Source organism: Lemur catta, chromosome 3, assembly GCF_020740605.2.
Source record: "Lemur catta isolate mLemCat1 chromosome 3, mLemCat1.pri, whole genome shotgun sequence".
Taxonomy (NCBI): domain Eukaryota; kingdom Metazoa; phylum Chordata; class Mammalia; order Primates; family Lemuridae; genus Lemur; species Lemur catta.
Window position 1 is genome coordinate 33,931,429 of NC_059130.1, and position 6,000 is coordinate 33,937,428.

Sequence of the window (6,000 nt, forward strand, 5' to 3'; positions counted from 1 at the left end):
TCCTCCGCCATATTCACCTGACCTCTCGCCAGTCAACTACCACTTCTCCAAGCATCTCAACAGCTTTTTGCAGGGAAAACATTTCCACAGCCAACAGGATGTAGAAAATGCTTTCCAAGAGTTCGTAGAATCCCAAAGCATGGATTTTTATGCTACAGCAATAAACAAACTTATTTCTCATTGACAAAAATGTGTTTATTGTAATGGTTCCTATTTTGATTAATAAAGATGTGTTTGAGCCTAGTTAATGATTTAAAATTCATGGTCCAAAACCACAATTACTTTTGCACCAACCTAACAGAATCCTGAGGTACTATCTATTATTGGAAAGATTGTGTGAGTTCCTTCTCAGGAAACTTCTGGATCCTTTTATTTGAGTGTTTATATAGGTATTTGCTTAATACCTGTCTCCTCTTTCATGAGAACAGGGATCATGTGTGTGGTTGTCCATCGTATCTCCAGGGCTACACAAAATGCCTGGCACATAGTAGGTCTTCAATATGCATTAGTTGAATGAAAGAAATTGACTCCAGGAGGCAGGCACCATGGCTTATGCCTGTAGTTCCAGCTACTTGGGAGGCTGAGGCAGGAGGATCACTTGAGCCCAGGAGTTCGAGACAAGCCTGGGCGAAATAGCAAGATCCTGTCTCTAAAAATGAAAAATAAATGAAATTTAAAAATTAAATTAAAAAAAAGGAAATTGACTCCAGGTAGTACTAAAATCGTATTCAAATGCTACCCCCAATCCAAAAAATTTCTAGGAATGACAATGGCCAATACAAAATTTAATAGTTTTCTTCTCTTTGTTGCAATTACTCTATGCCATGTTTCCACCATCAAATATTCAATAAATATTTGACAGACAACGTCCAGACAATGGCCTAGTGTTTACCAGTGCTTTGGGAGTACAAAGGAAGAGATGTGGTGTCCTGTTGGGGACAGAGCAAGCCAGAGAAAATCGATGGCAGCCACAGTCAGATCGAAGATGATAAGTAGATGAGAGCCAAGGAGCTGTGGAAATGCAGATTCACAGGGGAGGGACACAAATCTCCCTGGGACTCTTCAGTCCCACTGGGGACCATGCTGGTAGGTTTCCCACTGCACAGAACTCCTGGCATTCCGTTGGAATTTAAAGAAAAATGTGGCCCAAGACTCTGGAAGAAAGGAAAACTTGTGCTTGAATCACATATTTATAAATGTTTATTATCCACTTAGGACATTTCTTTGCAAATTCTGATATTTTTAAATCTCATTTTTAATATCATAAATTTTTAAATTCATAAATAATGCTGGGAAGAGAAATTTGCAAGTTGAAAAAAGATCAATTTTTTTTAATTAAAAAAAAGTATTTATTTATTTTTAACACAAGTTTTCGCTATTTTGTCTGAACTTGAGTGCAGTGGCTGGATCACAGTTCACTGCAACATCGAACTCCTGGGCTCAAGTGATTCTCTCACCTCAACCTCCCAAAGTGCTAGGATTACAAATGTGCATTGTGCCTGGCCTACTTTTTTGTTTTAATTTTCATCTACGATGTAAGATCTAAATTGATCTTTTTGGCCAAGCATGGTAGCTCACACCAGTAATCCTAGCACTTTGGGAGGCCAAGGCAGGGGGATGGCTTGAGGCCAGGAGTTCAAGACTAGTCTGAGCAACATATTAAGACCCTGTCTCTACAAAAAATAGAAAAATTAGCTGGGTGTGGTGGCATGTGCCTGTAGTCCCAGCTACACGGAAGATTGACCCAGGAGGATCCCTTTAGCCCAGGAAATCTAGGCTACAGTGAGTTATAATGACACCAATGCACTCTAACCCGAGCAACAGCGTGAGACTCTGTCTCAAAAAAAACAAAAAAGTAGGCCAGGCACAGTGCACATTTGTAATCCTAGCACTTTGGGAGGTTGAGGTGAGAGAATCACTTGAGCTCAAGAGTTTGACGTTGCAGTGAGCTATGATCCAGCCACTGCACTCAAGTTCAGACAACATAGCGAAAACTTGTGTTAAAAATAAATAAATACTTTTTTTAATTAAAAAAAATTGATCTTTTTTCAACTTGCAAATTTCTCTTCCCAGCATTATTTATGAATTGTTTTTAGTCACAGTTAGTGCCTTCACTAGGCACTAAATGCATTCTTATTTAGGGTCATCTATTTTTGCATAGTACTATGATGTTTAAATTATAATAGTTTAATGATATATTTTGATACTAAGAAAGGCTAACGCCCACATTTACACATATGCATAAAATGTTTATTAAATGTAAATTCTTATTAAATGTTTATTTGCTATTCTTCCCTGTATGTTTATTTCATACTAACTAAAAATCATGTAAAAATTCCTCTTTAGCCTATCACTCAAAGATAGCTCCTATTAACTTCCAATCTTTACATATAAATGGAGAAACAGAGTGAAAAACTCATATATCCTGGGTTGTTTATTTACTTTCACAAAACTGTTCAGCATTTTACTGCATTATTAAATATTCTTCAAAAACAAGATTTTTAACAATGAAATATTCATTTACACAAATTTTTAATAATTTGTTTAACCATTTCTTAGTGTTGAACAGTTAAGCTATTTCCAAGTTTTCACTATAATAAACACTGCACTAAAGATTCTTATACATATGCTTTTATTTACATCTACAATTATTTTCATGTGTGATTTTTTTTTTCTTTTTAACTTCTTGTTTTCTTTCTTTCTTCCTTCCTTCCTTCCTTCCTTTATTTTTTCTTTTTGAGACAGAGTCTCACTCTGTTGCCCGGGCTAGAGTGCCGTGGCATCCATCAGCCTCGCTCACAGCAACCTCAAACTCCTGGGCTCAAGCGATCCTCCTGCTTTAGCCTCCCAAGTAGCTGGGACTCTAGGCACATGCCACAATGCCCAGCTAATTTTTCTATTTTTAGTAGAGATGGAGTCTTGCTCTTGCTCATGCTGGTTGCCAACTGCTGACCTCAAGCGATCCTCCCGCCTTGGCCTCCCAGAGTGCTAGGATTACAGGAGTGGGCCACCATGCCTAGCCTACACTTATAATTCTTTTCTAGGGATAAATTGATAGAAGTGAAATTTCTGGGCAAAATACTATAAACATTTTGGAAGCTATCTATAAAGGCCTCCTGATAGCTTGTGTCAATTATTTCCACTAGTAGTGAATTAAAAAGTCCATTTCTTATACTCTAGCCAATGCCAGTATGTTAATAAGAATTATATTTGGCTGCAAATAATAGAAAATCTTGCCATAGCTGCTTAAATAGGTAAGAGGAATAGTTATCACAAAACAAAACCGCAGGAGTAGGCAACCCAGGACTGGTGTGAGCCTCAACAGTGTCAAGAGGGTACTTGTCTATTCTGACCTTCCTGCTTCACCATCCTTTGGCATTTTCAGCCTCATGATCACAGGATAGCTACTGTCTCTCCAGGCATCACATCTGTATTACAGAGAGAAAGAAGATGAAAGAGTAAAAGGCAAAGAATTAAGCTTCTGCTCACTAAAACTTGTTACATGGCCATCCCTAGCTATTAGGAAGGCTGGGAATTTGAGTGTTTTGCTACCAGCATTAGAAGAAAGCAAGGAGAAAGTGGGATTGGAATGAACAGAGATCACTAGTAGAAACTATGATTTATCATTTTTTGGTCAATTTGAAATTTAAAAAAAAAAGCAAACTTGTAATCTTCATTTCCTTGGTTATTAATGAAGTTGAACAGTGGTGATTTTTTTGGAATTTTGATCTGAATTGCATTAAACCTAGAAAATAATTTAGGAAAATAGTCATTTTCAAATGTTTATCCTACCATGAAACTTTGTTTTTCTCTTTATGTATTTAATCTCTATTTATGACCCTTTTTCTTTATATATATGCAAAATTCCTAGGAGGCACCCACACCTGCAGATGCAGGCCATTACTGCTAGAAGTCAAATATTTGGAGAGACTAGGAGATGGAGTGCCCCATGGATGCCTAAACTACAGGCAATGTGGTCTCCAGAGGCTGTGTTAAACAGGAACAGAGAGAGGCAGGAGATCAGATGTTAGCCCCACTTGGAACCTTCCCTACCACCCGCTTGCACTTCATCAACCCCACTCTGCCTAAGATTCCTCTGGGGCAGGGAGTGGGGAAGACTATCCCTTTGAGACAGCTTGGCTTCCTCCTAGGTACAGTATGGATAGTAATTCAAGTTCATAGTTCCATATCCAAAAATCAGCACCAGATGAGTTTTAGAATTCAAAAACTTCGAGAATTTTCAAGAGAAATAGGTTGAACATATCATATATAGCTTAACATCTCAAGCAGAATCCAAGACAACCTTCATAATCAAATTCAGTATCACATTTTTGGAATTTTGGAATTGTAGACTTGTACTGACCTCATTGGACTGTTGTAAGGTTCAAATGCAGATAATGCACAGGCATGTACTTTGCACACTATAAACATTAAGAAAACATTAGATCATATTGATTTCTTTATTATTGTTGGACTCACCATCTACTCCCTAATGCCTGCTCCCCAGATAGTGTGGCATCAAAGGAGAGCCAAAACAAGCCCTCCTGAATATGCCTTTTGTGTCCCATGGCCCATGGGCTTGGGATGAAGGAAGAGGGCCAGATGCCAATGGGGTCTAGGGAAAACACTGCTGGCCAAATTTGCTCTGAATGTCACAAAATACCCTTTTTCCAGGAATCACTAATTGGTCCCTAAAGTTTGTATGGTCAATGCCTTCCCATCACTATAAATTCTCATCGTGATGTCCATCCAAATTTTGAAACATTTCTCTGGTAATAAAACAAACTTTTTGACAATACTCAAAATTCCATACAGTTGTTTTGCAATATTAAATACTTCTAAAAATTAAAGTTATAACAACTGCATGAAAATTGAGTAAAAATTATTATAGCATGCAAATAAGTTTCAATTAACTTTCATTTATTTATTTATTTAAGACAAGGTCTTGCTCTGTCACTCAGGCTAGAGTGCAGTGGCACAATCATAGCTCACTGCAACTTCAAACTCCTGGGCTCAAGTGATCCTCTTACCTCAGCCTCCAGAGTAACTGGGACTACAGGCATGTGTCACCATGCCTGCTTAATTTTTTTTATTTTTTGTAGAGATGGGATCTCACCATGTTGTTCAGGCTGGTCTTGAACTCCTGGTCTCCTCAAGCAGTCCTTCCAACTCACCCTCCCAAAGTGCTAGGATTACAGGCATGAGCCACCTCACTCAGCCCAGTTAAATATATTTATTAGTAAATATATTTCAGCACTACCCCAGTATTTGACTTATTTATCTGTGACAAAAACTGGGAAATCATAATTGTTGTGCTAAATTAGAAAATGTGTCCTGAAAATTCAGGCAATAGAACCTATTCCATTTCCCCTAGAAAAAGAATCACCATAAAAGTTCGTTCTACTTCTAATTTTTGTGCATTTCCCTGGTTGATGGACTGGAAAGAGCTTTGAGAAAAATATTTATACCTGCCTCTAGTTAATTGTGTCAACTCAGACTGATCTCCTTACTTCTCTAGGTAACACTGTCCTCACCTGTTAAATAGAAATAAGGGGTTTGATGAGAACCAAAGTAAGATGAGGAAAATGCAAGAGTAACCTATTATACAAGTATCAAATAGGTAATGCAGGCATTTCACAATGTGTATTCTCATCTGTTATCCCAGGAATGCTTGTTACTCTTACCCAAGAAACATCATAGTGCATTTGGGAGACACATTTTCTTTGTGTGTGTGTGTGTGTGTGTGTGTGTGTGTGTTAATATAACAATTTAATATTACCAAATAGACTTATTGAGAAAATATAAGAATAGTTCAATATTGGAGAACTTAATAATATAATTCATGATATTAATGTATTTTAGCATTAAATAATGGATTAAAGGTGAATATATGATCATGAATAAAGATGACATAAAAATCAATTTTAAGAAATCCAATATCCATTCCTGATTTAAGAAAAAAAATAGTATGTTAGAACCAAGAAGAAACTTTATGTTTTA

At 37.1% G+C, this 6,000-nt stretch overlaps 1 long non-coding RNA gene across 1 annotated transcript; it reads right to left on the reverse strand.

Moving 5' to 3' along the window:
- Positions 1-3,415: 3,415 nt before the first annotated feature.
- On the reverse strand, positions 3,416-5,498 carry LOC123634656. Its single transcript, XR_006733969.1, has 3 exons — positions 5,469-5,498; positions 4,364-4,421; positions 3,416-3,428 (listed from the first exon to the last, which is right to left on the reverse strand). It is a non-coding gene; the product is annotated as an uncharacterized LOC123634656 (long non-coding RNA).
- Positions 5,499-6,000: the final 502 nt, after the last annotated feature.